At 41.1% G+C, this 21,946-nt stretch overlaps 1 long non-coding RNA gene and 1 other non-coding gene across 2 annotated transcripts in view; both read right to left on the minus strand.

Annotated features, from left to right (window-relative positions):
• LOC119944516 overlaps positions 1–18,912 on the minus strand; it is a 37,052-nt gene extending 18,140 nt beyond the window's left edge. Inside the window, exon 1 of the long non-coding RNA XR_005455927.1 lies at positions 18,854–18,912. This is a non-coding gene — a long non-coding RNA (uncharacterized LOC119944516). The remainder of the gene's footprint in view (positions 1–18,853) is intronic.
• TRNAP-AGG lies at positions 15,938–16,010 on the minus strand. Its single transcript has one exon. It is a non-coding gene; the product is annotated as a tRNA-Pro (tRNA).
• Positions 18,913–21,946: the final 3,034 nt, after the last annotated feature.

Here is a 21,946-nt window from a genome sequence, read left to right on the forward strand (position 1 = left end):
TTCAGATAATACTTCTAAAATATCTGGGTAGTTGAACAAGGTTGGTTATAACTTTAAACAACAAAGTCAATCCCAGATTTGTTTGTTTGTCCCAACTTCTGACTGCCTGAACTAACAGCATTTCCAATTAGTTCAGAAGAGTTTCCTACAGTACTTTAATCAACACAAGTAATGCTAAGTCAGCTTCCACAAGGGAACAGTAATGTCTTTAAAAAAAAAAAAAGAAAAAGTGGCAGATACCAAAAATAAATGAACCTGAACTCCAAACAATCCTAATTGAGTTCAAATGCATGACCCCTACCATTTTGGAGTAAACTCTAACCTTGATAAAACACACTTTCCCTTCCCTCGCTGACCCAATCTCAGCTATGAAACTGAAGCGGATGCTAAGATACTATCCTTGCAAAGTTATAAAAACCAAGAAACATTTGTAGATGGAAGTCTTACCTCATCTGTATTTGGTTTCACTTTGGTTCCAAGCTACAACAAAGTCAATATGGATTTTCATAATGGAAAGCGACCCTCTTATAATGAACTCTGAATCCTGCTACTCTCTAGTACCTGCTGTTTACGATGAAATGTTACATAAGCCCCAATCACCTAAGTAGTAATAATAGTCTTTCCTGTTATAACTCACCTCCAGAAATAATAAAACTGTATCCTAGAAAATGGCTTCATTTAATTTCCCCTCCACCACAGTGTGCCTGAATGTGAAGGTGCTTTTTATTCAGTAATAACATTCTCTTCTCCTGGGTAGAAGCTTCTCTCCAACAGTATATCTTTTTCTTTAAGAAGTTGCCATTTATTTAGTGTGTATTTTTAATGTACCTTATCACATTAGTGTTACATCATGGCATATAAACAAAATGCCAAACGGATACAGTAATGCTTACTATTATAGCATAATGAAAGGAGTTGTAACTCATAGACTACTATTTAGTTATCCTTCCCCTACATGACTGTATTACTTTTCATGTGCATAAAGTGAAAGAAAGAGTTTGTCACACATCAGGCTTTTCGGACACACTCACACACATAGAGAAGATTTCACCATCAGCAGCGCCATCTTAGCAAATGAAGGACAGCTATAAATATTGTACTAGTTTCTCCTGCCTTAGTGATTTAATGTTCTCAGACGGAAACCCAATAGGGAATTCAAAGTCCTTCAACATGTCAACATTTGAGTCTTGGCGTAGAACATCAGAGAATCTTGGCCAGATCTGGCCAGTGAGAAAATCGCTTCCTCCTTAGCGGCAAATTACACATTTTGGAGGGTGTGGACACTCTTTCCTCATAAAGATAATAGTTTTTTATTTAGCAAATTCGCATTTTATCAAGGTCTAAAAGAACCAATGCCTAATTAAGACTCATCTGCTACCTTTTTGAATGTCAGACCCAGTATCTTAGAGAAGTGTTTATAAAATAAAAGTATCCCATCTGGGAGATATCCTGCTACTTTATGGATTTTTTTTAACAGCATTTATTAAGCACAGGGCTAAATATAAGATAATCATCAACAATAACGGTATTTGTTAGGCGCTTACTGTGTGAAAAGCACTGTTCTAAGGGCTGGGGGGGAAACAAGTGATCAGGTTGTCCCATGTGGGGCTCACAGTCTTAATCCCCATTTTACAGATGAGGTAACTGAGGCACAGAGAAGTTAAGTGGCTTGCTCAAGGTCACACAGCTGACAAGTGGCAGAGTGGGGATTCGAACTCATGACCTCTGACTCCCAAGCCCATGTTCTTTCCACTGAGCCACGCTGCTTCTCAGATCAGATCAGACAATCTCAGAGATGTGTGTGTGTGTGTCCACACTTGAACACACATTGGGATACACACACACACATATATATTATATATATATAATTATAATTATATAATTACATATATAACTATATATATATAATCTCCTATTTCACATATGAAAGAAAACTGAGGCACAGTAATTGCCCTAGATCACAAAGGCTAAGGTTAATTGACTGCCGTGTGTCTTCCCTAGCAAACCAGTGGTAAAATGACTCCCAATCCCTTGTTTTTTCTACTAAGCCATACTGCCTTCAGATTTTTCCAGGGATGTCAGCGCAGCAGCAATAACTATCTTTCAAAGACCAGAGTAGTTTTTCTTGCTTGTGACCAACAAATTGCATGTGACCAATAAAGGCAATCCAACACCAGGAAAGTTCATACCAACTTAGACAAATATTTTCAAGGGCAGAGACTGGTTCAGAGTTTTCATTTTTCTGCTGGTTCCAGGTATTGCATTTGTGGCTTCTGCCTCTCTCATTTCTCCAACTCTCTGACAATCTGAAAATTCAAACCACTCCTTACGTTATAGTATTTCTCCATGAGAGGTGACCGTCTATCAGAATCTACCAAGCTAATGTTTTTATTTGCTGTCATCATCAATCGTATTTATTGAGCGCTTACTATGTGCAGAGCACTGTACTAAGCACTTGGGAAGTACAAATTGGCAACATATAGAGACAGTCCTTACCCAACAGTGGGCTCACAGTCTAAAAGACTGTCCTTTCAGTAGACTTGAAGGAATCTTTAGTGTTCTGTGTTTGCTTGTGCATCGTCCTCGATGCAACCAGGAGTAAAGAAAGCATTTCATCTGAAAGTCCAGAATCAGACCTTGTGTCTTGCCTGTCCAGCCAAGCCAAGGCTGGACAACCATTGACTTGATACTCCTAGTGCAAATGTTAGAGAACAAGACTACCACCTGAGGACATCTCCCAGACAGGTGCTAGTTACATCTTCTGAAGTGGTTTTCTTTTGTAGAGTAGAGGCTAGCAGGGGCTGGTTTCACAATTAAGTAATTGCTAGTCTGGGGGTTTCCAAATCAGTCCAGAATCCCAGGTGATTATGAGATGATGCTATGCCTTCCCCTGAAACAAAAACAGTTTGCCACTCTCATGATGAATATGCTCCACAATGACAAACTGTGAAAAAGAAATAGAGCTTTGACACTGATTAGGATAGACTCATTGCTGGACTGCCAACTTCTACATAGTTTTCATAGACCATACAAAACCGTTGGCCATTGCCAGTAAATCTGGGCAACGGGACCCCATCGATTAATCTGGGCAACCAGAAGACTATTCTCTGGGATCACGCTCCAGGTGGGAATAGGCAAAAGTGGAAGGAGGTGGTAATCTTTTCTTTAATCCTTGCCTGTGTGGTCGATTTCCTGATATCAAGCTCAAAGGGAAAATTCTACTCAACTCTTGGTAAGATGCTTAATACGTGCAAAAAAGTCTAATGTTTATTAAGTTAAACAATATGTGACTTTAGTTTGCGATAGATGTGACTATATTTCCAGGAATTTATGGTTCCTCAGTACTGGAGTTTGTAGAAGTGCCTTTCATTAAGATACAGGGCTAGGAAAATGAAATAAAAAGAATGTAAAATTTGAGCTTAAAGTAATGGTTAACTTATCCACCATCCCTGGAGGCTGAATCTGTTCAAAATCAACACAGGGAATTCTAATGCGCGCCAATTAATCCATCATTTTTATTGAGAACTCACAGTGTGCAGTGCACTGTACTAAGCACTTGGGAGAGTACACGATAACAGAGTTGGTAGTCGTGATCCCTGTGCACAGGAGTTCACAGTCTAGAAGGTGAGACTGATATTAAAATGAATTATGGATATGTACATGAGGGCTTTGGAGCTGAAGGTAGGGTGGATAAGAGATACAAATCTAAGTGCAAGAGAGATGCAGAAGGGAGAAGCAGTAAGGGAAATGAGGGCTTAGATAAGACTTCTTGGAGGAGATGTGATTTTAATAAGGCTTTGCAGGTGGGGAGAGTGATCGTGTGCCAGATATGAAGAGGAAGGGAGTCCCAGGCCCCAGGCACGATGTGGAAGAGGGGTCAGCAGCAAGATAGGTGAGATGGAGGTGCAGTAAGCAGTTTGGCATTAGGAGAGTGAAATGAGTGTGCCAGATTGTAGCAGGAAATCAGTGAGGTAAGGTGGGAGGGTCAAGGTGATTGAATGTGTTAAAATCTATGGTAAGGAGTTTCCATTTGTGGAGGTGGGTGGGCAGTCACTGGAGGTTTCTGGGGAGTGGAGAAACATAGGCTGAACTTTACCGGCCCTGGAAGTAGACAGAGTCTTCCAAATTTCTTCAGTTGAACTGGACACACCTTTGGAACCACATTTTGTGATGAAATTAAACAGGTTCCGACAGTGAGGAGTGAGGATATCCTTGTCCTTGGACTCAGTGTCCACCTATTGGCCTTCCATCCATTAATTGTCAGGAAGGACTGGTATGCTTTCTAACTGAATAGCCAAAATGGTTGTAGAGGGCAGGGTCAGAAAATTTAGAGTTTATTGCTTAGCATAAAACACAGTTTAGCCTCATTGGTCATTGCATTAAATCATTGAATGTGCTCTTTTAATACCAAGAAATGGGTTGGCGAGTCATTAGCTTCAATCATATTGGGAAGATTTTATTCAGAGTACTTGTGGAGCCCCTACTGTGAGCAAAGCACTGTACTAAGCCCCTAGAAAAGACACAGTCTCTTCTCTTGAGACGTTTACAATGTTATGAGTTTACATATTTTTTTTTCCCTCAGTTGGGCTTACTGGAGACTTGTTCACATCAAAATGATACCCTGTGATAGGAGATACAAGCAATATAACTTTCTTTTCCAAAGACACCCCTTTCCTTGCGTTCTTCACAAACTTCCACTTCGGTTTCACATGGAAGCGACAGCTGAGGACGGCAAAATCAAGAAAGAGCAGTAGTATACTCAGAATGAAGCAGATTGAATAGCACTAAGCACTACACTGTGTACATTGCAAGGTGGGGAGTGAGAGCTTAGGTAATTTGCAGTGATAGATGGGGGCTGATGTGAAGCCACAGAAACAGGCCTTTATAGAGGGCAAAATGATAGCCAAACTATTCAGTGCAGATTTGGAAAGCCATGATTGATGAGAGAAACCTGTATTCCACTTTTTAAAAAGGGAAACATGCTTTGTGTCCCATTTCAATGTACAAGTAAATTTCCTTCCTCTTAGGTTTAATAGGGGATCAATTAGTACTTTATTAAAAGGTGTCCTTACAAATTGAAGTCACCGTTACATGGTGAATCTGATAATCCAGAGTAGGGAATGGAGTGCATCTTGTTGTTTTCTCACAATATTTTTTATAGATTTAAGAGGAATATTGGACTAAGAAAATGGGAAATTGGTTCTGGTTTTGAGTCAGAGGAAGCCTCTGGGATGTGTGCTTTAAAATATTTCTGAAGCATCACATTTATACTCTTCACTTTCAGTTTTCAGTAGAATGAGTGGGGTGGAGAGTAGAACACAATGACATTATATTCAGTAACATTTATTGTAGTACTGCATTTCATTTCTTTGTAGAACAAACAGATTCCTTAGAGACACTGTACACCACACTATGTCTTCCAAAATTATATGTACAAATTGTGATTGATATGTTTCCACTCTAAAATTACCAGTATGTGTCTACAGTATAGGCTATTGTAGAAAGAATTACCATAAACAGCAACAAGAAAAGTGCAGTTGTGTAAAAAGAATGTTCAATATTGAAAGTACATTTAAAAAAAAATCCACTGCATACTTTAAATAGATTTCATTTGTCCGCCCCATTTGGATTATGACTTTCCCTGACGAAAATAAAAGCATTTTTCTCTTATTTATTATGCCTATAATTACATATTAATATATGTAACTGTAGTAATTTTTCTTGCTCATATATGCCCGTAGCTTCATGTTAAGATGCATATAATTGAGGAAGCAACACTGTTGTGATTTTTCTGTTTTGAGTTAATGCTAGAAAAGTAACTGGTTAATTTAGCATTTATTTAGAATAGTAATTCAGACTTTTTTTCCCACAAGCATTTTCATCCCAGCTGACTTCCATGTGAGAATCCTACTGTGATTTTGGAACTGGTAAATTGAGCCGGATTTTCAATTGAACAGAATCACCACTAGGTTGTAACCCAGTCAACTGATATTTAGTTAAACATCCAGACTACTAGTTTATGACATTAGTCCAAACACAAATGACTATTGCAATTTCTGAATTAGTGAAGGGATTTTCAGAAATGCTTTTTTTTTTGGCTTTAAATCTGAGGCTTTTGAAGTGAATGTTGCAATTAAACTGAATGAATGACAAATAAAATAAATATATGAGGACAGACAGAAAAATCAGCAAACTGAATCCATGAAACAAGTGAAGGTCTGTTGTAACCTCCCCAGTGATAATCCTGATGTGTACTAGTTTGTTGTTATATTTAACTGAATAATGAGAAAACCAAAGGGGATTGACAAGGACAATAAAATCCATGTCGGCTGTTTTTAATTGGCAGTTTCCATTAGGAAAAAAGAATGTATGTGTGTCTTTAAGTGATGAGTTGTGAGATTGGGTACAAAATATCAAACTCGGAAAATTAAGTCCAGAAACGACAAAACAGCCAGCCCTGCAATACAGGCAAATATCAAGTACCAATTGCTATCTATATCTATTTGCTACAATAAACATTTACATATTTGCACATATATAAATATATCAGTCTCAAGTGCATTCATAAATCTCTTGAAATCCCCACCAAGAGGCTAGAAACTTGAAATAGGTGAAGGGGTGTTAGAGGTTGATTTTTTTGGTATCATTTTCAAAGCTCTTTTTTCCCCATCTCTGTAGTTGAGTTCCCTTTGTGACTGCTTGTGTTTAACATCACTAATGGTTGCTTATGTCAGTAGAATGGAAATCTACAGTACCTGTGTTGTGTCTGGAAGCAGGGAAACAGAAATCACATTCACCATGTTTCAGTTATCCCCAGGGTCTGCTGTCCTAGAATGTTGCTTTGGATGACTTCCAGGAAGGGTGTTAGAGATTGGTGTCAGTGACAAAGTGCCTGACACACCTCGTTTTCTACAGGGAGAAAGTCTTGGGAAGCCTACAGTGCAACATTGAATCCTTTCTTATTGTTTTTACAGTGCTACAGCTTAATACAAATAGAATTGTCTGTCTTTTGGGCAACTCTTATGGGAACATATTTTCTAACATTTCCATTAGCATGCAATTAGAACATAAAATACACCGTTATCACTGAATAGATAAATGGATGAATAAACGTGGCTTAAATAAAGAGGTGGAAATGTAGAGAACCAGATGGATTTGCTCAAAATGGAATTGAGTAATGATGTTAAAAAAGAGGAGGGCAGAGAAGTTTTAGAGAGTGAATAACTCTTTAGAAGAGGAAAAATTATCTTAAAGAGTGGAGTCTGGGATACCTATGAGTCCTCAACTAACTGAGTTGGAGAGATAGGGAATTGGAGAGGGAAAGAGAAGGGGATATGGGGTTAAAGAGGAAAGGGTAAGAGATGGAGGGTAGGAAAGTGGAGGACAGAGAGAGAGAAGGAGGAAGGGAGAGGAGGAGGCGAAGGGAGGAAAGTGGGAGTACAGCTAGAAAAACAGGAAGAGAGAAGGGGATGAAAGAGGGAGAGAAAAGAGGGAGAGAAAAGAGGGAGAGAAAAGAGGTTAAAAAGAAGGTGAAGGAGAAAAAGAAGGGAGGGAGGGGAAAACGAGGGAGAAGGGTGTTAGGGAGAGGTAGGGGTGAGAATTAAGCAAAGGAGGGAGAGGAAAAAGGGAAGAAATATAGAAAAGAGGAGAGGCAGACAAGAAACAGGAAGGAAGGATGAATCACAAAGATAGGGAAGAAGGAAAAAGATGGAGAAAAGAAAATGGAAAGAGAGAGTAGGGAAAGGGAGAGGAAGACAGTGAGGGAAGAGGGAAGGGAAGAAAAAAAGAAATAGAGAAGAAACGTGAAAGGGAGCCTCTATAAGAGATAGTGGGATAGTCAAGGAAGTATTCCTAGCTTATATTAATTAAATTCTTCTGAGGGAGTCTCTCAGTGGCAACAGAGACATCTCACTGATAGTCTTATGTGAAATTGTGCAGAAGGAGGAAGTAATTTAGGTCTTCCAAACCAACATGAAATAGTCTTAAACTAAGAAATAAGACATGTTTAAAAATACTAATAAAGCATTACATGGATGCTATATTTCTCTTCGTGGATGTCACATCAAATTATTCAAGATGAATTTGAAACTAAATTTTTGCATCTTGGATGGCAGTTGAAATCGACTCTTCCTGGTTGGATGTCCAGCCAAATTACCATTGCTACCTCCTAGTAAATCTGCTAGTTATATTTCCCATTCCTTTGTCTTACATCTGTCATATTTTTTCCAAACTCCAGTCAGGGGGCTATGAAGAACACCCTTTTACTGTGAACAGAATGGTTAGGTCAAACATCATGCTTTCCTTTCGTTTTGAGAATGTCACCGAGATATCATTACTCAACTAAGAGAACTAGATTTTCCTTTCTCATTGTGAGAGACCATTTTGCCTGATACAGGGCATCATCTTCTTGAAGCAATAAGCAGTGGATTAGTCGGTTAGTACGGAGAAGCGGCATGGCATACTGGTTACAGCATGGGCCTGGGAAGTCAGAAGGTCATGGGTTCTAATCCTGACTCTGCCACTTGCCTGACTTGTGTGACCTTGGGTAAATCACTTCACTTTTCTGTGCCTCATTACCTCATCTGTAAAATGGGGATTAAGACTGTGAGCCCCAGGTGGGACAGGGACTGTGTTTAACCTGATTTGCTTGTATCCACCCCTGCGCTTAGTTCAGTGCCTGGCACACAGTGAGCACTTAAAAAATACCACAATTATTATTATTATTATTACACCCATCCGCTAAGTTGTAATGATCATGTGAATTATTCTTTTTCCAAGAAACAAGAGAGTTAGGTATTCTTTGGGTTCCAGTAAGAGAAACTGCACAGGAAGACATTAAAACAATCTCTACATTCTGTGTGCCTTTCAGATTAGGGAGACTTTTTCATTGCATTGCATTTGATTGCAGACGATGAACAACAGACACATCACATTAGACTGTGAGTCCCACATGGGACAGGGACTGCATCTGACCTAATTATCTTACATCTACCCCAGTGCTTAGTAGAGTGCTTGGCACATAGTAAGTGCTTAACACAATTATTATTATTATTAGAGTAACTTTCTGGAGATGAAAAATGATCTCTCAAAGAAACAACCCCATTTGTTCCCATTTCAGAAGGTGGGAGACAAAGATACACACTTAGTTGTTGTTTTAAATGGCTTTCTTTTCATCAGAGAGATTGGTTAGACAAATTAGCTTCTCACTGTCTCTTCACCCCGTCCGATAAATATGAACTTCTAAGAGCCCTCTTCTTACAAATACATGGAATTGAATAATTAATGACAATAAACCTTGACCTTGTAACAGTTTTTCAGAATTACAATTCTATCCTTTCCAATGCTCGTTCCTTGCAGCAACCAACTGGGTCTTTGAGAGAGAAACATAGACTGGGAAAGACCATTTATACTCAGAACCCTGATCTATCTCACTCTCAGACTGCAGAAACAGAATCCAGTTCACATGTTGAGACCTTTCCAGACTGAGCCCCCTCCTTCCTCTCCCCCTCCTCCCCCTCCCCCTCCCCCTCCCCCCCGCCTTACCTCCTTCCCCTCCCCACAGCACCTATAAATGTGTATATATGTTTGTACATATTTATTACTCTATTTTACTTGTACATATTTATTCTATTTATTTTATTTTGTTCATATGTTTTGTTTTGTTGTCTGTCTCCCCCTTCTAGACTGTGAACCCGCTGTTGGGCAGGGACCGTCTCTATATGTTGCCAACGTGGACTTCCCAAGCGCTTAGTACAGTGCTCTGCACACAGTAAGCGCTCAATAAATACAATTGAATGAATGAATGATCTGTCCAACCTCTGCCACTTTCCGTTTAGTCTTTCTGAGGGATCGTCTTGTAAAGACCTGTGGTCAGAGCAATCTGATGTCAGCTCTGGTAGAGCCAAGAGAGGGAAAGCCTACTGGAGTCAGAGGTCATGGGTTCAAAGCGCAGCTCAACCAATTGTCGGCTGTGTGACTTTGGGCAAGTCACTTCACTTCTCTGGGCCTCAGTTACCTCATCTGTAAAATGGGGATGAAGACTGTGAGCCCCCCGTGGGACAACCTGATCACTTTGTAACCTCCCCAGCACTTAGAACAGTGCTTTGCACACAGAAAGCGCTTAATAAATGCCATCATTAGTAGTATCAAGCTAAAGTTCAACTATCTCATTACTCAGAGAGAAAGGGAGAAAAATAGAGAGACGGAAAGACAGAGAGAATGGGTGGGTGAATGACAGTTTGTGGTGGTTGTGTATGCCCCTGTTTCCAGATCCAGACGCGCCGTGCCCAGGCTATTTTTAGCTCGAAGCAGAGGTCTAAAGGGAAGCTGTTGGAGAGTAGCCTGTAAGCGCCCTTGAAGGCAGTCAGAAATGAGAGTAGCCTCCAGCAGGAGAGAGTACCATCATTTCCCAAATCTATCAAACCCAGAATCTGAGTAAAATGAACACCCAGTCATGTCCCCTGAACAGGCAAAAAAGACCACAACCCCAAACTTCACCTTAAGAAATTGAAACCATTTTTCTAAATGCAATTATTTGTCTACATACCATCATTATTTTTCTCAGAGCTTAGAACAGTGCTTGGCGCATAGTAAACACTTAACAAATACCATCATTATTATTGGTAGATCAACTCCAATTTCACCATCCTAGGCAGAAGGCTATCGGCTTAATTTTAAAGACTCGTGTAGCAGATTAAGCATGCCCTTGCATCCCTTGTTCCCGAGTTTAATGAATCTCAGACAGGAAATTCTTCTTACTTTCAAGTTTGAATCCCTCTTGCTAAAGTTACATCCCATTCCCTTTTATTCATAATACGGTAGATAGGTGGAATAATAATGATGGCATTTGTTAAGCGCTTACGATGTGCAAAGCACTGTTCTAAGCGTTGGGGGATACAAAGTGATCAGATTGTCCCATGTGGGGCTCACAGTCTTAGGTGGAAGTGACTCTTTCTCTCTCTCACCTACCTCCTTGTTTCTGCCCCTTTCCAATGTTTGGCTTCTCGGAATCTGCATATCTTACACTAGGAAAGGAAACTGGGACTGTACCCCTCCGCCTTACCTCCTTCCCCTCCCCACAGCACCTGTATATATCTATATATGTTTGTACGCATTTATTACTCTCTTTTATTTGTACATATTTATTCTATTTTATTTTGTTAATATGTTTTGTTTTGTTGTCTGTCTCCCCCTTCTAGGCTGTGAGCCCGCTGTTGGGTAGGGTGGACCGTCTCTATATGTTGCCAACTTGTACTTCCCAAGAGCTTAGTACAGTGCTCTGCACACAGTAAGCGCTCAATAAATACGATTGAATGAAGAATGAATGAATGAAAGATGGAAATGTTTCATAGCATTCCAAAATGAGTGGGGATCCACTGCCAGTAATATTTGGAACTTGAGGTGGGCACAAAGTTGCAAGATCAGGTGTGCTCTTGAGTGGGGTAATTATTGCCCAATTCTCCGGCACTTGTACCCTGATTCCAGCAGGCTTTTCCAGTCTGAATCCGAGCTTGCCAACTGGGAAGCAGCCCTGCTCTGAGAATCTATGTAGGTGTGGAGCTGAGAGCAGGGTGATATAAAGTGCCTAAGGGATTCATCAGAATTTGGCTTAGTGAATAGAGCATGTGCCTGGGAATCAGAAGATCATGGGCTCTAATCCTGGCTCCTCCACTGTCTGCTGTGTGACTTTGGGCAAGTCACTTCACTTTTCTGGGTCTCAGTTACTTCATCTGCAAAATGGGGATTGAAACTGTGAGCTCCACGTGCGACAGGGATGGCATATGTGTATATAGCTTTAATTCTATTTGTTCTGATGATTTTGACACCTGTCTACATGGTTTTTTTTGTTGTCTGTCTCCCCCTTCTAGACTGTGAGCCCGTTGTTGGGTAGGGACTGTCTCTATATGTTGCCAACTTGTACTTCCCAAGTGCTTAGTACGGTGCTCTGCACACAGTAAGCACTCAATAAATATGATTGAATGGATGAAATCCAATCTGCTTTGCTTGTATCCACCCCAGTGCTTGGTTCAGTGTCTGGAACATAGTAAGCACATAATAGATACCGCAATTGTTATAATGTGGGAAATGGACTGTGCCCGACCTGATTAGCTAATATCTACCCAAGCACTTAGTACAATGCAAGGCATATAGTAAGTGCTTAACAAATATCTTCAAAAGAAAAAAAATATGTCTTCCCCCAGGGAGGGGCCACTTACATTCAGTCTTCCCAGGTCACAATATGGTCAGCGACAGAGTTTTATGGTTTTCTTTCTTGTATTTTTTGGAAAGTTGAGTTTGGAGACTTTACCCTGGCATGTATCAGCCTGAGGGAAATCACTCAGCAATTTTTCGTAGTACTAGTAGTAGTAGAAGTATTTTTTTTTACAGTATTTGTTAAGCACTTCCTAAATTCCAGGCACTGTATTAAGCACTGGGGTAGATACAAGTTAATCAGGTTGACTGTAAGCACTCAATGAATACCTCTGATTAAGTCCCTGTCCCACATATTCATTCAGTTGTATTGAGAGCTTACTGTGTGCAGAGCACTGTACTAAGTGCTTAAGGCTTACAGTCAATCCCCATTTTACTGATGAGGTAACTGAGGCGCAGAGTGGTGAAGTGACTTGTCCAAGGTCTCACAGAAAGACCGGTGGGAATGGTTATTAGAAATCAGGTCCTTCTGACTCTCAGTACAGTATTTTGCAACAGTAAGTGCTCAATCAATATGATTGATTGATAGTAGTAACATGTATATACCTGTAATTTATTTATTTATGGTAATGTCTGTCTCCCTCTCTAGATTACAAACTCTTTGTGGGCAGGAATATGTCTGTTTGCTGTTACGTTGTACTCTCCCAAGTGCTTAGTGCAGTGCTTTGCACACAGTAAGTACTCAATAAATCCCATTGAATGAATGAATGGGTTTGCTGCCCCCGGAGAGCTCTGTTACCTGAATTCATATAAGACATATTGGAAGTCTTAACTTTTCTCACATGTGAAGTTCCCCCAGTGAACCATTCCCAGCATCTTTTCCCTAGTTTTGGAAACTAGGAGGCAAGGAGAAGCAGTGTGGCTCAGTGGAAAGAGCACAGGCTTTTGAGTCAGAGGACATGGGTTCAAATCCCGGCTCCTCCACTTTTCAGCTGTGTGACTTTGGGCAAGCCACTTAACTTCTCTGTGCCTCAGTTCCTTCATCTGTAAAATGGGGATTAAGACTATGAGCCTCCCCGACAATGGGACAACCTGATCACCTTATAACCACCCCAGCGCTTAGAACAGTGCTTTGCACATAGTAAGCACTTAATAAATGCCATGAAAAAGGAAAGATCCAGTGGTTTCCTAGTGCCAGTTGACTTTTTGACCTATTTATTAGAACAAGAACCAGGATGGAAATAAACTGAATGGATTTGCAGAAAAGCAAAGAGGTTTATGGTTTCATTCATTCAGTTGGCTCAAAGAGTCACTCAATCAGAGGTATTCATTGAGTGCTTAGAGTGTGCAGAGCACCATCCTAAGGACTTGGGCGAGTACAATACAACAAACTTGATAGACACATCTCCTGCCCACATGCTTTTCACCTCCTCCAGGAGGCCTTCCCAGACTGAGCCCCTTCCTTCCTCTCCCCCTCGTCCCCCTCTCCATCCCCCCATCTTACCTCCTTCCCTTCCCCACAGCACCTGTATATATGTATATATGTTTGTACATATTTATTACTTTATTTATTTATTTATTTTACTTGTACATATCTATTCCATTTATTTTATTTTGTTAGTATGTTTGGTTTTGTTCTCTGTCTCCCCCTTTTAGACTGTGAGCCCACTGTTGGATAGGGACTGTCTCTATATGTTGCCAACTTGTACTTCCCAAGCGCTTAGTACAGTGCTCTGCACACAGTAAGTGCTCAATAAATATGATTGATGCTGCTGCTCTGGGAATCAGACCACCTGGATTCCAGTCTTGGCTCTCCCTCTAGCTGGCTAGCATGTGTGAACTCCATCACCATCATACTATAAACCCCCAGAAGGAATGGAACAGTGTATGGACCTGGACAACTCATTGTAGAAGAATGAACCCACTAATGCAGTCACAATTTTCCCCAATCTCTAAGTTTATCACTTATCTCAATGTATCTCAGTACATATTATTTTGTAATTGAGTCCAAGTGCTAGTCCAACAGAAAAATCAATTGAAATGACATCAGGAAAGGAACTGGACTTAACTTGTTAGCTGATGAAGAAGAAATTGAAATGACTGATTTTTGGACTGGATAGCAGCTTGCAATACTCTTTTTGAAGGAAAACTGTTCTGTGTCATCAGAGCAAGAAGATGAGAGTGAGGAGTCAAGGTCTGTGCCAAGCTCTGTCAGAGACTTGTTTACGATCTTAACTGTGTCCTTCAAAAGCTTTCCATGCAACAGTTTCCACCTTGACTAAGTAGGTTTGGCACTTGTTTGTAACAATCCTTGAAATCCTTGAACAAAAAGCATAATGCACAGTAGTAGTGTATAGTTCCTTTGCAACTGAGTGAAGGGTCTTAAAATTTTCATCTTCCCGCTTTCCTCTGAGGTCAAAATCATTCTACATTCCTGAAAATGTACAGACAATCTAGAGCAAAAGATATTATTGTAATTGGGGGGGGAAATCATTTAATATGTTCGAAGGCTTTTCTGATATTTTAACAGTCTGCCAGAGTTCAGTAACTAAGAAACAGGGGCAAACAGTATCACATCAGACAAATCTATGGAAGTTCCATTTTCTAGAAATCACACTGTTGTTGGGAGACAAAAGAGAAACAGAGTAGGTTAGGCTTGACAAAAAAACAGAGAGAATTTGAAGAACTCATTTGTTGTGAAAAGAAGTGACAATATGTGTTGATTTTTTTTACAAACTTGTCCAATGTTTGAACACACAGCCTGACCCAGAAGGTATCTATTTTTATACTGTGCTTTAAAAACCAGGAACTGTTTATGGCATAGTGGGCAGCATGAAATGATAGGAGTAATCATCAGGCAATTTAAATGTAGATTAGTGGCATGGAGAAAAAGGGTGGGAACTTTGCAATAGTGACGGATAAAATCGCTGACTTTAGTCACCAAGAACAAGTATTAAATATGTGTTTGCTAGGAAAGTGATGAATAGATTGTTGAATGATGATTGTTGTCTGTGGTTGCAGTAATTGAGAGGAGGACAGCTTTGGGGTGTGATGCTTTGGTGAGTGTCTTCACCAAATGTGATCCCTAAGAAAAATTGCCTGAATAACCAAATTTATGCTAGAATAGTGGTAAAGGGTAAAGACTGTGGGGCTGCAAGGATGAAGATGATTATACTGTTGACCTGGAAATTGCAGTAATGTCATTACTTGTAAAGGAGTTGCCTGTTTTTGTTCCTGTTTTGGTCTGTGACTTTCATTATTTACTTATTTTTAGAATGTTTTGGGTTACATTTCTTTGTACCACAAGTCTAACTGGGTTAGTTTCTGAATCCAGACACCCTGGGAATTTTCCACAGGTAGCCAAAGAATAGCCAGGATAGAGTAAGGGAATTCCATTACTTTTAGGAGGGTTGCACCAAAACTTTCCTCCTGCATTAAATCAACATGATAAAGGATCATTACTTCTAAGCATTACAGATTTAAGAGCACAGCAAAAACCAGGGAAAAGAGGAGCTGATCTCTGGGATTGAGTGTCAAAGCCCTAAAAGATCTTTCACCCACTCGGAACCACTGCATTTATATAATAATAATAATAATAATAATAATAAATATTTTGGTATTTGTTAAGCACTTACTATGTGCAAAGCACTGTTCTAAGTGCTGGGGAGGATACAAAGTGATCAGGTTGTCCCATGTGGGGCTCACAATCTTAATCCCCATTTTACAGATGAGGTAACTGAGGCACAGAGAAGTTAAGTGATTTGGCCAAAGTCACACAGCTAACAAGCAGCAGAGATGGGATTTGAACCCATGACCTCTGACTCCCTAAGCCAGTGCTCTTTCCACTGAGCCACACTGCTTCTCTATGTTCCTTTGGGCCACAGGGATTCTTCATCAATACTCATAACACCCTTAGAAGGATAGCATGAAGCCAATTTGACTTTATGGACAGTGATCCTCATATTTGGAGAATTCCCCGAAGACTGACCGTTTTGGGGATGTTCTTCCAAGCAATCATTCCCTTTCTCTAGTATGATCAGCGTGGCTCAGTGGAAAGAGCACGGGCTTTGGAATCAGAGGTCATGGGTTCAAATCCTGGCTCCACCAATTGTCAGCTGTGTGACTTTGGGCAAGTCACTTCACTTCTCTGGGCCTCAGTTACCTCTTCTGTAAAATGGGGATTAAGACTGTGAGCCCCCCGTGGGACAACCTGATCACCTTGTAACCTCCCCAGCGCTTAGAACAGTGCTTTGCACCTAGTAAGCACTTATTAAATGCTATTATTGTTATTAATAAGATTCGGTTTTGGCCAGGTGGATCAGGGTCCTGCATGGGTTTTTTGCACGGAGATTGGTGGGGAAGCAGGAAAAATGTTGCTGGAGAAAATAATACTTTCTGCTTTTCCTCCTACTTGTTTGAGATTTATTACTGGACTTAGAAAGGTATTGAAACTTCTCCGGGTGAAGAAGGGGAGAAAAACACCTCTCTCCCTTCCACTTCAAACTCCAGTGATCACATCCAGGTAGTCAGGAGTTCTGGAAAAGAAGAGTGGCTGCTGACACAATCAGCAAGATAAAATGGGTGCCGAGTGCCTGCCCACTTGACGTACCCTCTCACGTTCAGAACCATCCATTCAATCATATTTATTGAGCGCTTACTGTATGCAAAGCACTGTACTAATCAATCAATCAATCGTATTTATTGAGTGCTTACTGTGTGCAGAGCACTGTACTAAGCGCTTGGGAAGTACAAGTTGGCAACACATAGAGACAGTCCCTACCCAACAGCGGGCTCACTTGGGAGAGTACAATATAACATCAGACATACTCCCTGCCCACAGCGAGCTCACAGTCCAGAGGTGATTATGGCACCAGCATCGGGGACTCAACAGGCAGGATTTCCCACCAGTCACACTGGTGAGTACTCAAAAGGCAAATTTGTCCATCAATCAGATCCTGTCTGGGGGACCGAATCATAAAAGGAGATGGGAGGGACAGATCTCAAACCTATTCTGAATTGGAAGAAGATGAACACGGTTCTCCAGGAAGCCTATTATTTGTTGAAGAGTCATGGATCAGCGAGCTCACACTTATTATATCTGTATCCCTTGGAGAAGCAGCGTGGCTGAGTGGAAAGAGCCCGGGCTTTGGAGTCAGAGGTCATGGGTTCAAATGCTGGCTCCGCCAACTGTCAGCTGTGTGACTTTGGGCAAGTCACTTCTCTTCTCTGTGCCTCAGTTACCTCATCTGTCAAATGGGGATGAAGACTTTGAGCCCCCCATGGGACAACCTGATCACCTTGTAACCTCCCCAGGGCTTAGAAAAGTGCTTTGCACATAGTAAGTGCTTAATAAGCGCTTAGTACAGTACTCTGCACACAGTAAGCACTCAATAAATATGATTGATTGAATGAATGAATCATTATTATTATTATTATCCCTCAGAAGGGGGTTGCGGTTATGATGCTAGCTCGCAGATGGAGGCATCCTGCCCCTACTGCATTTAAGTAAGGAATGAGTGAACATAAATATAACCCAGAACTCTTGAGAGTTGGTCCTGTTCTTAGCCACTTCTTACAGGCTCTGTCACTAACCTCTAGACTTTAAGGTCGTTGTAGTCAGGGAACGTGTCTATTGTTATATTGTACTATCCCAAGCTCTTGTCACGGTGTTTGGCATACAAAAGAGCTCAATAAATTCAATTGAATGAATGAATGAAAAACCCATTAATAGAGTAACTTCACCTTGTTTTCAGATTGTCTTTATAAAAAAAAGTGATATCAACATTCACACGACATGTAAAACTCTTTAAAAAGTGCAAGGGATATAATCAGAGTTCCTACTGACTTTCGTTAATAAATAATAAATGTTGAAATGATTCTAGAAAAAATGACAACTATCACCAGTGAATCAATCAATCAATCAGTGGTGTTTATTGAGTGCTTACTACACGCACTTGGGAGAATACAACAGAATTAAAAAACACATTCCCTACCCATAATGAGCTTGCAGTCTAGTGGATGGAGAAAGTTTCGTGAATTGAGTGGATTGTTATAGATTCTAGGCTTAGGGGATGGTTTGGGTATCTCTTTTCCCATTCTGTGAGCTATCTTGCTGCCTAGCAATTCAGAATACACAAAAAAAATCTTCAGTTGCCCTGTGTAGATTCATTTGTGGCACTGATAGTCATGAAATAAATCTTAAGAAAAGAAACAGTGTTAATATCCATAGAAAATGCAGTTCATTCAGATTCAACAGTAAGAAAAATTAAAAGATGCTTCTCCACTATTTAGTCATTGATTAATTTTCCATTTTCTTATTGTGTCCAACAAAAATGGACTATGTTGACAAAATAAGACACTGGATCTAAATTGTTATAAGGTCTTACTTGATTTAAATCAGTGAGGATGGTGATAAGGACCCAATGGCACCTAGAACCTCGACTATGAAGGCTAACAAACTTCTTTAACCATAAAGAAGATAAGTAGAACTGCCGAACATGTTTACCGTCCACCACACCGTGGGATTAGGGCCTCCCGGAAAAAAAGAGTGAAGAGAACCTGGCCCTCTGCCATCCTCGATCCGGCACTGGCAACCGATTTAAGAACCAACCACACACAATTAGGGAATTTGGTCATTTGCATGTGCGCCCGCCAGATCAAATTAATGAAGAGCACGTATATTCCCTAGCAGGAAGATCGGTACCTGGCATTCGCCCAAGCAGTGCAGATGCTTGTTTTCCAACATGAAAGAGACTGACCGATGCGACATCTTGCTCAGCTGTGCCAGCTGACCCCCTCTCCTCCCCCCGATTCTTAGATCTACAAAGAGAACATCATATGTGAAATTTTCTTTCAGTAGAGGGACCTGCGCCATGTATCACGAATGGGACCCAAATGGTCCCAAATTGGTCGGAAACTTGGACGATGGTGTTTGTAGAGCACCGTCCCAGCTTGAGTCTGTGTACCTCCATCGATTCATTCAGAACGAGAAAAACCCGACAGAGAACGACGCCTTCGTAAAAAGTCGAAGTGTAAATCATTGATTTATGAGTATTTCAGACAGCCATATTCACCTTCCATTCATCTTTTACAAATCGTAGCTGTATTATCATTTAAAAATACAATTACAATTTCTATTTCGATTTGAAAGAAAAGCTAGGTGAGTGGTACACTTTGTAGCATTATGTCACATAAATTTCCCTTAATTTAGTGTTTTCCCTCTAATACGCCATCTATAATATCTGTAATACATGTAAATCAGTGGATTTCACAGTGTGTTCATTCCGATTTTATTTGCTCAGTAATTGAAAAAGCCATCTTGAGCAACAAGTAGCTTTTAGCAAAGTAGTCTGCTTGGGGAGTTCTAAAGAATCCTTATTATATTTTCTCTTCCTCTATTCTCCTTTCTGCACAACTGTAAAATTGAAAATAAAAGACATGGAATACCATCATTTCCAAACTAATCATTTATCAGTACTGGTCATAAAAATAGTTTTACTTACTCAAACTTACCCATTGCATTAGAGACTCAATTCTCCCAACTCTCTGAGGGGAAAGAAAAAAGTCTGATTTTCCAACCTCTCTGCCTGAAGAAAGGAGGCTATCATGAAGATTTGAAATCCACATTTACCCTGGCCTCTGTTCCAGAACGGAGTTTTAGAGAATAATAATAATGATGGCATTTATTAAGTGCTTACTATGTGTGAAGCACTGTTCTAAGCACTGGGGAGGTTACAAGGTGATCAGGTTGTCCCAGGGGGGCTCACAGTCTTAATCCCCATTTTACAGATGAGGTAACTGAGGCCCAGAGAAGTTAAGTGACTTGCCCAAGGTCACATAGCTGGCAATCAGCTGACAATCAGAGGTCAGAGACCTCTGACTCCAAAGCCCGGGCTCTTTCCACTGAGCCACACTGCTTCTCAACCAGCTATGCCTGCCTTAACTAGCATCAGGTCCCTGCCTCCAGCTGTCATGATTACTTTCTCCCATTTCTTCTCTGCCATCATCATCATCATCATCAGTCGTATTTATTGAGCGCTTACTGTGTGCAGAGCACTGTACTAAGCACTTGGGAAGTACAAGTTGGCAACATACAGAGGCAGTCCCTACCCAACAGTGGGCTCACAGTCTAAAAGGGGAGACAGAGAACAAAACGAAACATACTAACAAAATAAAATAAATAGAATAGATATGTACAAGTAAAATAAATAAATAAATAAATAGAGTAACAAATATGTACAAACATATATACATATATACAGTTGCTGTGGGGAAGGGAAGGAGGTAAGATGAGGGGGATAGAGGGGGGACGAGGGGGAGAGGAAGGAAGGGGCTCAGCCTGGGAAGGCCTCCTGGAGGAGGTGAGCTCTCAGTAGGGCCTCTACCACCACTCTATCCCCTAGTGACCCTGGCTTCTGATGTCATTTCTAGTCATTTTTAGACTGTGAGCCCACTGTTGGGTAGGGACCATCTTTATATGTTGCCAACTTGTACTTCCCAAGAGCTTAGTACAGTGCTCTGCACACAGTAAGCACTCAATAAATACGATTGATTGATTGATTGATTTCTACCGTGACCTCATTTTTGTTAAAGCAAAGATGGTTTCAGTAGAAGCAGCATGGTATAGTGGATGGAGCATGGGCCCGGGGGTCAAGAGGTCATGGGTTCTAATCCCGCCTCTGCCACGTGTCTGCTGTGTGACTTTGGGCAAGTCACTTCATTTCTCTGTGCCTTAGTTACCTCATATGTAAAATGGGGGTTAAGACTGTGAGCCCCTGTCGCAAGGTGACCCTGAGGTACTGGCCATCTCAAGGTCAAAAGCTATCTCATGACCACCTGAGCCAGCAGGCGGAACTAGGAAGTGAGGGTGGGATACCGGTCCCATGACCAAATGTGCTAGATTGACGACCCAAGCCGGGAATACAGAAGGTGTCCCTCACCCCTGTGCCAATCAAGTCAGGTATAGAGGAGAGGGGAGAATAGACTGAGGATCAATCAATCAATCAATCATATTTATTGAGCACTTACTGTGTGCAGAGCACTGTACTAAGCTCTTGGGAAGTACAAGGTGGCAATATATAGAGACAGTCCCTACCCAACAGTGGGCTGTAGATTGGATAGACTGAGGCCAGAAGCTGGAATGGCCTAGGGGCACAGGTGATAAAGACTGTGAGCCCACTGTTGGGTAGGGACTGTCTCTATGTGTTGCCAACTTGTACTTCCCAAGCGCTTAGTACAGTGCTCTGCACACAGTAAGTGCTCATTAAATGTGATTGAATGAATGAATGAATGAAATACCTGTCGCCTCTGACCTTCCAGGGCAGAACACCGAGACACGCAGCAGCAGCAGCAGTCCACGTGTCTTTCTCTGCCCAGAAGGCCAGATGCCCGTTCTGCCACCAGAACCAACACACTGAGGCAAGGGCCGCGGGACAGGTGAATGTCTCCTGGGGGGGACCCAGGTGCCCCACTGCTGATGGGGATCATGAGTGGATTCCTCCCATGTAGGGAGAGCACATCTTGAGAGCTAGCCTCCCACCACGTGCACGGGGAATGTAATGAATTTGTCCCATGTGGGAAAGTAAGTGGATTCTTCCCGAGTGGGAAGGGCACGTGGGTGAGAGCTAGCTGCCTCACCCACAGGCGATTAACATATGATTGTGTCCCTCCCGTTAGGGAAGCTTGAATATTGCTAATTGATTACATTCCTCCCGAAAGGGAAGCTCAATCCATTGCGCCTAAACAACTAAATAATTCAATTCGCCTTGTGGAATAAATTTTATATAAAACTCAGGCT

The sequence above is a fragment of the Tachyglossus aculeatus genome, chromosome 23 (assembly GCF_015852505.1).
Source record: "Tachyglossus aculeatus isolate mTacAcu1 chromosome 23, mTacAcu1.pri, whole genome shotgun sequence".
Lineage (NCBI taxonomy): Eukaryota > Metazoa > Chordata > Mammalia > Monotremata > Tachyglossidae > Tachyglossus > Tachyglossus aculeatus.